This window comes from Sminthopsis crassicaudata, chromosome 1 (assembly GCF_048593235.1).
Source record: "Sminthopsis crassicaudata isolate SCR6 chromosome 1, ASM4859323v1, whole genome shotgun sequence".
In the NCBI taxonomy this organism is placed as follows: domain Eukaryota; kingdom Metazoa; phylum Chordata; class Mammalia; order Dasyuromorphia; family Dasyuridae; genus Sminthopsis; species Sminthopsis crassicaudata.
This window is the reverse complement of record NC_133617.1, coordinates 393,189,507-393,204,751: the sequence shown is the minus strand read 5'-3', so window position 1 is coordinate 393,204,751 and position 15,245 is coordinate 393,189,507. Positions and strand designations below refer to the sequence as shown.

At 36.2% G+C, this 15,245-nt stretch overlaps 1 protein-coding gene and 1 long non-coding RNA gene across 4 annotated transcripts in view; one reads left to right on the top strand and one right to left on the bottom strand.

The window, feature by feature from the left end:
- Window positions 1-15,245, bottom strand: part of LMF1 (lipase maturation factor 1) — a 745,091-nt gene that overhangs the window by 159,723 nt on the left and 570,123 nt on the right. The gene's annotated exons all lie outside the window — the stretch shown is intronic.
- LOC141549793 (uncharacterized) overlaps window positions 1-15,245 on the top strand; it is a 73,155-nt gene that overhangs the window by 48,310 nt on the left and 9,600 nt on the right. The window contains exon 2 of one of the 3 annotated variants that reach the window (XR_012484445.1): window positions 7,390-11,329. The exons of the other annotated variants lie outside the window; for them this stretch is intronic. This is a non-coding gene — a long non-coding RNA (uncharacterized LOC141549793). Of the gene's footprint in view, window positions 1-7,389; window positions 11,330-15,245 lie in introns of those variants that run through there. 3 annotated transcript variants of the gene reach the window in all.

Below are 15,245 nucleotides of genomic sequence, written 5' to 3'. Positions count from 1 at the left end.
AGATTGTTGACTGGGAATGATGCTAACCTGAGGCTCAAGTTGAAAGTGATCTTTTCCAAAGTACTATCATCTCCCCCATGCATTAATCCCCTACATGTATATATCTAGACTAGACTATGGTCAGTGTTTGCTCTAAAGCTTAAGCTAATGGGCTAATGGGTCTTTCTTACAAGCTATGTTTCAGAAGACTTCCAGGCTGCCCTGGTTTTTGGACCCTTTGATGGCACCCAGTTCCAATTAATCAGGTTCACATACTGATTAACAGTATGATTCATGTCTCTTGTTAAGTGCATTTTGAAACAAACAAAGCTGTATTTCAAGGCAACTGGCTTAATGGTTAAAATAAATACCTTCCAAAATTCGATTTTCAAGTAGCTGAACCTTTTCCACCTTTACTACTAATTCAAACTTCCTTCAAATTATTTTTTTAAGTAATATAACAATTTGTTTTTCATTAGAGCTTGTCAAGGCTGAGCTTCAGTTTATTTTGAGAGAAAGCAGTACCCTCAAGAAACTGTTTAGTGCAATTTGAATGACGCCCAAAGGGGTTATTGCAGCCACAATCAAAATAGAGTTTATAGCACTGGATAGGGCTGATACTTTATTTAATGATTATTTTTTAAAAAGTCAGGCTGAATCAGAAGCTAATTAAATGCACTCCCATGGCTAGCAGTAAGCGCTTCTGGGTCATTCTTGCTACTGCAAAATATAATAATGTAGTTTGTAACTACTCACTACTAGATTTCTTAGCTATTTATCTAGTTGAGGGTGGCACTGGTTCAGACTTGTCTATATTAGATGATTTTCTTGAAACAGATCTCATAAAATATACCTTACGAAATTGGATCCTCTTGGGGAAATTCTGAGAGACACTGGATTCTACCTACAGAAACTGCATTGAAACAGAAACACTATAGGATGGTATTTAATATTGGACGGCTTAAGTGAAACTAAAATAAATATGTATGTATACACACACACACACACACACACACACCCCCTCCCAACTTATTTGATAACTGACAATAATTTGATAATATTGATGACTCTCAGAGTGGTCTGGGACCTCAGAAGGTTACCTCATGTATATCTTCTACATTATTCAAAAAAAAATCATTAATTACCCATGCATATAACTGGTAAATAAAAACTATTAAAAAAAGAAAAGAAAAAATAATAATCATTAAACCTCTGTGATATCCATCAGTTTTAATACAATACTGAATAATAGAGGTGATAATGGACATTCTTGTTTCACTCCTGAACCTACTGGGAAGGCTTCAAGTTTATCTTCCTTAGGCATAATATACTTGGTTTTAGATAAAATATTATTACTTATCATTTTAAGAAATGTTTCACTGATTCCTATGTTTTCTAGTGTTTTTAAGAGGAATGGGGGGGGCGTATATTGTCAAAGATTTTTTTCTGCAACTACTGATATGATCATATGATTTTTATTGTTATTGTTATTGATATGGTCCCTTATATTGCTAGTTTTCCAAACATTGAACCAGTCTTGCATTCCTGACATAAATCCTACCTGATCATAGTGTATAGTTTTCGTAATATATTGCTTAAATCTCCTTGCTAGTATTTTATTTTAAAATTTTGCATTGATATTTCCTCCTACCTTTGTCATTTTCTCTATCATTTTAGCCAATCTGATAGGTGTAAGATGATATTTCAAAATTGTTTTAATTTGTATTTCTCTAGTCAATAATGATTTAGAGCATTTTTTAAAATGGCTATAATATATGTATATATAGTATCTTTATCAAAAATTGCCTGTTCATTTCCTTTTATCATTTACCAAGTGGGGAACGACTCATATAATTATAAATTTGACAACATTCCCTATAGATTTAAGATATGAAGCTTTTATTCAAGAAACCTTTATTCTTCTACCTATCTCTTTCCGTCCCCAATCACCCCCCCCCCCCATCCCATTTTCTGATTTCCTTCTAATCTTGGCTATATTGGTTTTATCTGTACAAAACCTTTTTAATTTAATGTAATTAAAGCCATCCATTTTACATCTCATAATTATCTCTCTTATTTATTCACATATTCTTCTCTTATCCTTGAATCTCACATGTAATCTGTTCTGTGTTCCTCTAGTTTTCTTAAGATATCTTCTTTTAGGGGCAGCTAGGTAGCACACTGGATAGAGCACCAGCCCTGAAGTCAGGAGGACTTAAGTTCAAATCTGGTTTTAGACACTTAATACTTCCTAACCTATGTGATGCTGGGCAAGTCACTTAACCCCAGCCTCAGGGGAAAAATAAAATAAAGAAATCTTCTTTTATATCTAGATCATGTATCCATTGTGACCTTATCTTGGCAAATGGTGTGAGTCATTTGATCAATACATATTTTCCACCAGACTACTCTCTAGTTTTTCTACTATTTTTTTTTAACCAGTATATCCTTATACCGTAAATTTAAATCTTTATATTTGTCCAACACAAATTTACTATAATCATGTATTATTGTATACTGTATATCTACTTTGTCCAATGATCCACCCTTCTATTTCTTAGCTTGTACCAAAAAGTTTTGATATTTACTATCTTATAATACAGTTTAAGATCTGGTACTGCTAAATCTTCATCTTTTACATTTACCCCATTGATTTCATTAATATTCTTGACTTTTTGTTTTTCCAAATGAATTTTATTATTTTTTTCTAGCTCAATAAAATAATTTTTGATAGATGAATTGGAATGACATTGAATAACTAGATTAGTTTAGGTAGAATACCATTTTTATTACAATAGCTCTGCTCACCCATGAAGAATGAATATTTCGCAATGATTTAAATATTATTTTATTATGATGAGTAGTGTTTTACAATTATGTTCATAGCTCCTGGGTTATTTTGAATTTTTTTTATTTTCTAAAAGCAAATTAACCACCAGTTTATCTATTTTATTGTATTTTTTCCCCATAATCTAGCTCCTACTTTTACTTATTGGTTCAATGATGTTGTTGTTTGATTTTTAACACTATCTCTCCTTTGATTTTCTGGATTTCCATTTTGGTATTTAATTGGGGATTTTAAATTTGTTCTTTTTCTAGTTTTGTTATTGTTATATGCCTAATTCACTGATCTGATCTTTCTCTCTTTTATTGATGTATACATTTAAAAGTATAAATTTTCACCTGAGTACTTCTTTGGCTACATCCAACAAATTTTGGAACATTGTCTAATTGTTATTATTCTCTTTAATGACATTATTTATTGTTTCAATGATTGTTTATTGATTTACTCATTCTTTGCAGTTAGATTATTTAGTTTCCAATTAGCTTTTAATCTTTGTTTCCATGATGCTTTATTAAATGTTATTTTTATTACTTATGGACAGAAAGGAGTGCATTTAATATTTCTGGCTTTCTGCATTTCTATATAAGGCTCTTTATTCTCTAATAAATGATCAAGTTTTATAAAAATACCACAGACACCTTTATATTCCCAATCAGTTTTCTTTAAAAGTCTATCAAATCTAACTTTTCTAACATTATATTCACCTCCATGACTTCTTACTAATTTTGTGGTTAGATTTATCTAGCTCTGCAGATGCAAAGTTCAGGCTTCTGCTCATATAGCTGTACTGTCTTATTTCCTCCATAAATTCATGTAATTTTTTTCTTGAAGAATTTAAATGCTATACTATTTGGTGCAAATATATTTAGTATGAATATCTCTTCATTGTGATTTCTTTTAGAAGATCTATGTCCATTTCTTTCTCATTTTTTTCTGGTAATGATTCGATTTTTTTTTTTTGTGCAGCAAGATAATTGTATAAATATGTATGCATATATTGGATTGAACATATATTTCTATTATGTTTAACATATTTATTGGACTACTTGCCATCTAGGGAAGGGGGTAAAAGAAAGGGGGGGGGAATTGGAACATAAGATTTTGCAAGAGTTAATATTGAAGAATTATCCATGCATATGTTTTGAAAAATAGAAAGCATTAATAAAAAATTAATTAATTAAAAATTAAGATACAGTTCCCTTGTTTATTCCTTTTCAACATATTTATTTTTGCTTTTGTTTTTTCTGAGATCATTACTGCTATCTATCTTTTTTAATTCAAGTGAAGCATAATAGATTTTACTCCAGCCCATTAATTCTGTATATGTCTTTAATGGATTCTATTTTCTAATCTCTTCTGCCATGTTTTTATTTTATACACGAGTTCATCCCACTCACCCTCACAGTTGTGATTACTATCCATTTTTCTCCATCTTGTTTTTCTCTATTTAACCTTCTCTTTTTATCCTGTCCCTCCTTGAAAATCTCTTTTGCTTCTGACCAATGACTTTTTAAATCTTTCCCCCCTTTTATCATCCTCCAACTTTCTCTTATCCCTCCTTCCTACTTCCCTATTAGGAAAGACAGATTTCTATTATCAATTGAGTATGTATATTTATCCCCTCTTTTTAAATCAATTTAGATGTGAGGTTTAACGACTGCCCACCCCTCCCAATATCATTTTTTATATATTGTGTGAGATAATTTTCCTCATTCTTTCTCTCCCTTCCTCTTTATCGAAGGACATCCCTCTTTCTTGTCTGTTTATTTTTCATCATCCTAACATAATCAACTTGATTTTATAATTCTCTCTATGTATAATCCTTCTAATAAGGATGATCTTAGAAGACACATGTATTATATTCCCCCTTAGAAAGGCAAACAGTTTAATCTTATTGAATCCCTTATGATTTCCTTTTATGTTTTTCTTGGTTCCTCTATTCAGCTCTGGTTTTTAAATCAGGAATGCTTGAAAGTCCTCTAATTCATTAAATATCCATTTTCTACCTTAAGGATTATACTCAGTTTTGCTGAGTAGATGATTCTTGATTATAATCCCAATTCCTCTGCCTTTTGGAATATCACATCCCAAGCCTTCACTCCTTCAATATAGCAGTTGCTGTATGTTGTGTCTCCATGGTATTTAAATGCTTTCTTTCTTGCTGCTTGAAGTATGTTCTCTTTGTCTTTGAAGCCCTGGAATTTTGTTATTATATTTCTGAGAGTTTTCATCCTGGGATATATGTCAGAAGGTGATCAGTAAATTCTTTCAATTTCTATTTTACCCTGTAGATCTAAATATCAGGCAATTGTCCTTGATAATTCCTTGAAATATGAAGTTTAGACTCTTTCTTTGATCATGGCTTTCTGGTAGCCCAATAATTCTTACATTATCTTTCCTTGATCTTATTTTCCAGGTCACTTTCCTCCCCAATGTTATGGAATTATATATCAGTATTTTTTGTATCTCTTTTAAGACAAGCATATTGATTGTATTTTTATGATTTTCTTCCTGTGCTTTCATTTATTTACTTATTTCTTCCCTATTATTTTTATTTCATTTTAAAAAAAAATTAAGCTCTTCCTGGAATTCTTACAGGCTTGCATCCAATTCACTTTTTTTTTTTCCTTTGAGACTTTGCTTGTGGCTGTTTTGACTTCATTATCTTCTTCTGAGTTTGTTTTGATGTCCCCTGTCATCATAGTAGTTTTTGGGAAAGTTTGTTTGTTTACTCATTTCTTCCTCTATATTTCTTCATTTGGAATTTTATGTTATCGTTGCATTCTGTTTCCAATGTGTGAATGGGGAAGAGCTCTGCCTGGAGATCCATTCCTTTTTGGAGTGCTCTTTTTAGAGTTAGTTCTGAGGGTCTGGAAGTTTTTGGTGTTTTTAAGGAGGTGTGATATGGACAGAGTGTGGTCATTGTTCTTTTGGTCTGCACTCTGTCCCTTACCCAAGAAGGGCTCCTGATCCCTTGGAATTGCAATTGCTATTGCTCCTCAGGTCCCTGATCCACTAGGGTCTGAAGTGATACTGACCCTTAGGGATTCCATTCCTTCTTGACCAACAGTGCTCCTCTCTCATCTTGAACTATGACTCAGAAGTGAGTATAAGTAGTGAAGATGCCAAATAGCATCTGATTTTGCAGCCAGTATTTGCACAGGGATATCCTAAAATCTCTTTCTGACTAATTGCCAGGCCCCCTAACCAAGCCTGGCTTGAGAACTTCTGAAGCTGATGCTGCTTCTTTCACTAGCACCTAGTGCCACCACTTGTTTTTCATCCACATGGGCTCTGAGACAGCCTCCTCCCTCACGTCACAGATCTCTTTCCAACTTTCTATGTTGTCTTGGGCTGGAAAAATGGTTCACCGTGATCTTTTGCTGGCTCTGCCACCCCAGAATTCAATTTGAAGTATTATATTAAAGTTGTTTGGAGGAGAATGTAGGGAGAGCTTGGATGAATCTTTTCTATTCTTCCCTCTGTTAAATAATTCTTCCTTATATCAAGTTGAAATCTGCCTCCAAGTTACTTCTACCTGATCGATCAAGCAAGCAAGCATTTATCAAGCCTCTTTGATAATGTCCCAAACTGGTAAAGGCTAGGAAATGTAGAAATACAAAACCCATATAATTCTTGTCATCAAGGAGCTTTAGAAATATCTTTTAGAAAATAGCTTTTTATTTTCAAAATACATGCAAAGATAGTTTCAACATTCACCCTTGCAAACAAAACTTTGTTTTCCAAATTTTCTCCCTCCCTTTCCCCTACTACTTCCCCTAGATAGCAAGTAATCCATTTTATGTTAAATATATGTAAGCTTTAGAAATATCTAAAGCAGAATATAATGTCCATAGAAAAATAAATAAAAGACATATACACAATCCATGCACAATAAGTTGGCAGGGACTGAGTGGAAGGTGGTGCTTGAACTAAGACTTGGAGGCAGTTAAGAGTTCTAAGAGGCAGAATTAGTGAGGTATAGGGAGTATAGAATTATGGAGGGTATTCCCTCTACCATAGATATGGAAGGGGGTAGTTTATGCAAAGGCAAAGAGGTAGAAGATAGAATGTCATGTATGGGAAACTGCAGATCAGTTTAGATAAAGGGGAGAATGCTTGACAGGGTAATTGAAGTATGAACAATGTAGAAAGATTAGGCTGGAGAAAGATTTTTTTTTCCTTTTTCCGACTTTTCCACAAATCTTTTTTTTTTAATTATTAAAGCTATTTATTTTCAAAATATATGCATGGATAATTTTCCAACATTGATCCTTGCACAGCCTTGTTTTCCAAATTTCTCCCTCTTTCCCCCCATCGCCTCCCTTAGATGGCAAGAAATCCAATTATTAAATCGAATATATATATATATATATATATATATATATATATATATATATATATATATATATATATATATATACAATAAGCTTGCTTCATAAGAAAAATCAGATTAAAAAAAGAAAGAAAATGAATAAGAAAACAAAATGCAAAGGAACAACAAAAAGAGTAAGAATGTTGTTATGATCCACACTCAGTTCCCACTGTCCTCTCTCTACTTGCAGATGGCTCTCTTCATCACAAGATCATTGGAATTGGCCTGAATCACCTTATTGTAGGGAAGAGTTACATCCATCAGAACTGATCATCATACAGTATTGTTGTTGAAGTGTATAATGATCTCCTGGTTCTGCTCGTTTCACTCAGCATCAGTCTATGCAAGTCTCTCCAGGCCTTTCTGAAATCATCCTGCCAGTCATTTCTTACAGAACAATAATATTCCATAATATTCATATACCACAATTTATTCAGCCATTCTCCAATTGATGGTGATCCACTCAGTTTCCAGTTTCTTGCCACTACAAAGAGGTCTGCCACAAACATTCTTGCACATGTGGGTCCCTTTCCTGGAGAAAGATTTTGAAAGAAATTTCCCCCAAAAGAGGAGCTTGTATTTTAGCCTATGGTAAAAGAGGAGCCACTAAAATTTTTTCAACAAAGCAGTATATATGGTCATACTTATGCTTTAAGAATTTCAATTTGGCAGCTATATGAAGGGCACATTGTAGGACTCTTGTGATGCAAAAGCAGATGAATAAAAAGAATGATGGTGTCTTCAACAAGAATAATAACTTCTTTTCTAGAAGCCAAGGAACAAACTGACTCTCTTCCAAAATAACATGAAAATGACAACCCTTCAAACATATGATGCCAGTGATTGTGTGTTCTTGATTCTTCTCCTATATAACCATCTCTATTTCCTATGGCATGGTTTCAAGTTTCCTCACCATTCTCCTCTAAATTAGTTTCAACTTGTCAATGTACTTCTTTAAATGATCTGAAGAGAAAGTAACCTTGTAGAACTGAGAATAACAACCCAGATCACATCAAGGCAGAAGATAATCACTTACATCTCCATTCCCTCCTCCCTTTCTCTGGACCCTATATATAATCACAGTTGTTTTTAGTTTTGGCTGCCATATCACAGTGTTGACTTACATTGAATTTATAGTTCACTAAAACTGTATAATCTTTTTCATATGAAGTTTTCTTTTGCTCATCTGCCCCATTCTTGCAATTGCAGGGTAAAATTTGGAACTTTAAAATCGGGCTTTACATTTATCTCAATTAATTTTTTTCTTCTTAGAATGACCCAGTCATTCTAGTTTATGATTCTGCCACCCAACATATCAATAATTCAAGCTTTCTGGTATTTACAAAGTTGATATTTTTCCATTGAGGAGAAAACCTAAGCTGGCATGCCGGATTCAAGTACTTTCTGTGACACTGAAGATCCAGCTCATCAGTATCTTTCATAAAAGAAGATTCAGAGTCTATGACAGAGAGACTAAGAGACAAAAATGATGGATTAAGGAGGGAAATTAGAAGAAAAGGGATAATGATTCTTGATATGCCAGTAGTTAGGCTAATGAGGAATGCTCTTGATTTCTGAGGACAACAGTGGCATCTGGAGCCTGCTCATCTCAGAACTCAAGCTCAGCTCTCAAGAAAATGCATACCTGGACCATAATGACACTCCTATATTTCTGTTGCTACTGATCACTTTTTAAAAAGGAGATGACTGCATCTGGAATTGTAGTTGGGCTTATTGCTTTCTCATTCACCAGTATGAATCTTCTCAAGCACATTTTACTTAATTTCTAAAATGACTTGGAGAGTTTTACCTTTAGATCTCAGTCATTCTACCACTACCCCTCACTAGACTGAACCCTTCCTTGTGACAATGACATGATATGGTGACCCTATCTGATAGTATATATGCTATTTTATTTTAGGTACATTTCAGAACTAGTTCTGAGTTCCAAAGGAAGACACTCATTTCATCTCCATGAAGATTAGGAACTTTACTGAATAGACGTGAATGATTGGTTGCATCACACCAAAATCAGGGCAATAAAAGTTACTTGTTTTTAATGAAGGGGAGAAAGGAATGAAGAAAGAGACTGAAACCAAGGGGCACTTATTTTTCCCCCCAGAAGTATATTAACACACACATACATACATACACACAAACTTTCTAATATTTAGCATGGAAATTAATTAGCAGGTTTCTTTGGATTTAGACATTTTTTAAAGTGGATACATATTTCTTGGTTGTGTTCCCCCTTTTCTTTTCTTGGCTGCTATTCATATGGATGCTGGCTCTTAGTGAGCAACACAATCCGCCACAGCTGTGGCACAGTAACAGCCTGAATTAATTTGTGTGTGTGTGGCTAGACGGCCAATTTATTTCTATAATCCCTCCTACCAGGGTGGAGGAACCCAGGCTGGGTTGGGGTGTGCATTTCATCATCTGCCCAAGCTCCTACAGCTTAACTCCAGTTGCACTTCCTAAGAGTGAGCATATGGCTTTGCTGGTGATTTTATGACTCTCTTCCATGGTGACAGCTAAGCCCCAAATGTACATTCTAAATAAACATCTGGACCCCAATTTCCTGGGTGGGCAGAGAAAGTGAATTACTCAAACTTTCTACTTAGGACAATGTTTCAATACGTCCTGGGGTTTTGAGTCTGCTTTTTTGTTGGTCTTCTTAAACTGATTTCTCCATTGGCAATATTAGCTCATTTATTCCCCCTCTGCCTTTGGCTTTATAAGAAAGCTTTTAGGTGGACATATTTTTTCCTTTAACCTTTCTTTTTTTTTTTTTTTTTTTTTTTGAGATAAGTGAGGAATGGGGGAGTGAAACATTCTCCTTGTTGTTTCAGAGCCCTCCCTACCACAAGAGTGAGACCTATTTTAGGGTGAGTGATGCCTAGATGTAGGACTGGATTGGGTCTATAGAGAAAGTCTTCTATGATTTTTCACTTCTTTCTTAAGTCTCAATATATTTCCCATTTCTGTGACTATTTAAATGGATGCTATTTGATCACTTTGGGGGAAATTGGAGATAATGGTCATAATCTGGTTAGGAGTATGACTGAGGTTCCTTCTACACTAGAAATCTATGTTTTATTCTGGAACTAAATAGAAGCCTATTTGTTGGGAAAATCCCATTGGTGTGTTCTTACATGTTACTTGGAAGTCACAGGAGATCAGAGCTGAAAGGAATCTTAGATTATAGAAAACAGAACAGTAGAATCTGTAAATATAATCAGAATATAGTTTCTCAGAAAAGGAAGGGAACTCATTCATCCTCTAGTCCAAGTAGCCCTCATTTTGCAGATGAGGATATAGACATACCGGGAGAAAGGACAAGCCCACAATCACATACATGGCAAGTGGGGTCAAGACTGCAGCACAGTCTAGTCTTTTCCCCACCAAACCATGCTGCTGCTGTTCCTGCTAACTGGGAGTTCTGAGGCCACAGAGGTGCTAGAAACGCAACTGGAAGGGGGGAAACCTGATGGCATTTCCCCCACCTGAAACTGGAGTAGCTAGTACGCAGTGGTTGGGAGGACAAGGCCATATTCTCCCCCTTGGGTTTTTCTTCTGCCTCTCTACCCAAAAGCCTTGCCAAATGGTATAATTTTACAGGTCCGTTCAGGCAGCCAAGAGCCATGTTTGCTAATGCAAGCTGAGATACTCAGAAACATGTGGCTTCAGGAAGGATTCTGGGAGCCGGGTATATAGCAAGGACGACACCCATAAAGCGGCAGGGCTGGTTTTCATTGCTGATGATTCCCCTGTGGAGCTCAGGCCAGGACCCAGCCATTCCTTAGGCTAGCTAAAGTGAGAGAGAAAAGGAAAGGGCACAAGCTCTCCCTCCTGACTTGCAGCTACTATGTGCAAGATTGCTAAAACAGATGAATGAATGAAGCAACATTTATTAAGCACTGACTAGGTGCCAGGCCCTGTGTCCCTACAATGACAGTTTTCTTCTCATTTGAGGTCAATGGTTTTATGGGGTTTAAGTGCAGAACAGAGTAGATTGGGGACCAAGTTAAAAGTCTAAAAGTCTCTGCTCAATTTTTACTGTTGGCAGCCACGATTTACACGTCTGGCACCTGCTTACAATAAATTCCTAATGATGTTGAAAAGTTAAACTATCTATTTCATTTTATTTCTGCTTTGGGGTCAACATTGCTACATACTGTAAATGTTTCAAACCATGTTTTAGGGACAACACTGTCAATTCCGCTTGGATTTATGCTTAGAGTCATGAGTTCTCTAAGTTAGAGTTTAGGTTCCAAGTGGAAAAAAAAGACATTTTAGGAGGAACATAGGCAATGGTTTATGTCACAAACACAACTAATTCCTTCTTTAACTCACCTTAAAGATCACTTGAAGAATTACAAAGAAAGAAGGTGGAGAGTATATATAGGTGCCATGACCTTTTCCTCTCAGATCACCTAAGGGCAAAATCTATATCAAGCATAAATTAATTTTTTTTTCATCATTGCAATCATCCTTTGCTCCCTTAAACAAGTAGTCAAGAGCTGGAGGATCATGGGACTATTCAGCTGAGTTTGTCAAGTCACTTCTCCCAACTCACTAGGGCTCTTGAATCCAACCAATCTGTGACTCAAAAACAAATCACTGCTCAATTCATCTTATTAAAAAAGAAAAGAAAAGTAAAGAAAAGAAAAAAATAAAAGCAACCCTGCCCCCAAACAACCAGAAAATGACTAAAGAGCAATAAAAAACAAATAACAGGTGAATCTGTTAATACTGCTAAGCCGGACAACAGTAAAGAAGCTGCTCTACATGGAACTTGCACAGCTCTCCCCTCCCTCCTTGGGGCAACAATGCAAGAATGTCACAAATAGGGAAATGCTGTATCCTGCTCCATATATGGTAACTGCTGAAAGAGGTGATTCCCCACAGTCCCCGATGCTAGTTAAAATTAAGTACTTGGAAAAAGACCCAAGCCCCTGTTTTGATTATTCCTTAACAAAAACCAACTGCTTTATTTTCAATGTTTATTTTCCTGCTGACTACTTATGGTGCCCATGTGTTTCCAAGTGGCCACATCCACAAATGTGCCATCAGTAAGACCACTGGTGTTCCCCTTTATACCTCTTTTCTCTAAGCCAAAAGCAGTGCCCAGGGATATGGGTTCCTCCCCTTTCTTCTCTTTGACCACTCCACACCCCCACCTCTCCAAAATATACACCAGCATGGCTGGCAGCGCAGGATCTCCTTGCCAAGCTGGGGAAGGATCTGATCCCAGAAGAGCCACCTGGTTTTTTGGCAGAAGCAGTGAGCAGCTGTGCTCAGTGCTCAGGAGCAGTTTGAGCTGGCCGTGGGGATCAACTGCTGATGAGAGCTGGCTGCCCTAAACTCCTCTGACATTTTCTTTTGCCTCACCTTTGATCCTGAACAATGAAATCTGGGCACTATCATCTCAATGGAGATAACAAAGTGCACTAGCCTCAGCAAACCAACATCTCTGGTCATACATTAGAAGTTCTCTTTTGTTCTGACTTTAATAAGCCAAACTTTCCCTAAAGTTTTTCAGGTCCTTCGCAGTTTTCTGAATCACAGAATGTTTGGTCTGGAACCTGAGATATCTAGTTATCAAAATTTTACAGATGATGAATTTAAGGCCCAAAGAGTGACTTCCCCAGGGTCACACAACTAATTAGCCCCAAAACCAGAACTAAATCTCCAGGAGATAGTAAATAATGAATGCTTATTAATTGACTAACTAGTCCAGGCATAAACTTTTCTGCACTATAGCACTTACTAAAATCTGCTTATACTGAGAAATCCTACAACATAATTGCTTTCTCACTACTTAGGGCTACTCTAAAACAAGAAATCTTTAGCTAGGCTTTTGTAGTTTAAGGGGGATTCCAACCATATCATTTATAGCTATTTTCATTGCCCCATTTCTGACATTTCTTTTTTTTAAATTAAAGCCTTTTATTTTCAAAATATATGCATGAATAATTTTCAACACTCAAAACCATGTGTTTCTAGTTTTTTCCCCTCCCTTCCCCCATCCCCTCCTCTAGATGGCAAGTGATCCAATATATGTAAAACATGTGCAATTCCTCCTTACACACTTCCACAAACTATCAGGCTACACAAGAAAAATCAGATTAAAAAGAAAAAAAAAAGAGAGAGAAACAAACAAAATGTAAGCAAACAACAACAAAAAAGGTGAAAATACTATGTTATGATTCACATTCAGTTCCCACAGTCCTCTCTCTCTGGGTGTAGATAGCTCTCTTTATCACAAGATCATTGGAACTGGCCTCAATCATCTCATTGCTGAAGAGAGCCATGCCCATCAGAATTGATCATTGTATAATCTTGTTGTTGCCATGTCTTGGTTCTGCTCATTTCACTCAGCATTAATTCATTTAAGTATCTCCAGGCCTCTCTGAAATCATCCTGTTGGTCATTTCTTACAGAACAATAATATTCCATAATATTCATATACCATAACTTATTCAGCCAATCTCCAACTGATGGGCATTCACTCAGTTTCCAGTTTCTGGCCACCATAAAAAGGGCTGTCAAAAACATTTTTGCATATGTGGGTCCTTTTCTCTTCTTTAAGATCTCTTTGGAATATAAGCCCAGTGGTAGCACTGCTACTACAAAGGGTATGCACAGTTTGATAACTTTTTGGGCACACTTCCAAATTTCTCTCCAAAATGGTTGAATCAATTAACAACTCCACCAACAATGTATTAGTGTTTCAATTTTCTCATATTTCCTCCAACATTCATCATTATCTTTTCCTGTCATCTTAGTCAATCTGACAGGTTACACACCTGTCAAACACACCTGCGAATGGCCCTCCGCACTGGGCCCCAACCCCCGAGGCCCCCCCGCCGGAATGAGGGGAGGGGACCCAGAGGCCCGGCTATCCGTGGCCCACCGAGGCTCCTCAGTGCTGCGGTATCGTCACGCTTAGGGGGGATTCTGACTTAGAGGCGTTCAGTCATAATCCCACAGATGGTAGCTTCGCCCCATTGGCTCCTCAGCCAAGCACATACACCAAATGTCTGAACCTGCGGTTCCTCTCGTACTGAGCAGGATTACTATGGCAACAACCCCTCATCAGTAGGGTAAAACTAACCTGTCTCACGACCTGTCTTAATTTTCAGTTCTCTGATCAATAGTGATTTAGAGCACCTTTTTCAAAAAACTAGAAATGGTTTTAATTTCTTCATCTGAAAATTGTCTGTTCATATCCTTTGACCATTTATCAATTTGAAAATGGCTTGAATTCTACAAATTTGAGCCAATTCTCTATATATTTTAGAAATGAGGCCTTTATCAGAACCCTTAAATGTAAAATTTTTTTCCGAGTTTATTGCTTCCCTTCTAATCTTGGTTGCATTAGTTTTGTTTGTGCAAAAACTTTTTAATATAATTAAAGTTATTCATTTTCCATTCAATAATGTACTTGAGTTTTTCTTTGGCCACAAATCTGAGAAGCAAACTATCCTTTGTTCTCTTAATTCGCTTATAATATCACTCTTTATGTCTAAATGTCTAAATCATGAACCCATTTTGAACTTATCTTGGTGTAGGGTATTAGGTATGGGTCAATCCCTAGTTTCTGCCATACTAATTTCCACTTTTCCCAGCAGCTTTTGTCAAATAGTGAGTTCTTATTCCAAAAGCTGGGGTCTTTAAGTTTGTCAAAAACTAGATTACTATAGTCTGACTTATTTCTTAACTCCTTGACCTCAACACTCAAATGAAAAAAAACTCTCCAGATTACCTTTTATTTTTTTTTTTTTAACTCTTAGTATCTTAATTGCTTTTTACCAGTCCTTATTTTATTTGACCTCTGGCCCTACAATTTCTGATACTGTTAACCAATCTAGAGGGTCATAGATAGTGGGGGAACTCTGAGTGAGGTATAAGACCCTTCAGCCCAGAGGGAACCTGCTGACAATGTCTGGTTCGGCTCCCCATCTCCCCTAAGGGCTGTCGGCCTTCCTGAGCAGTCAGGGGGTGACAACCTGTGTTGTGATTGAAACAGTGATAGCAGGA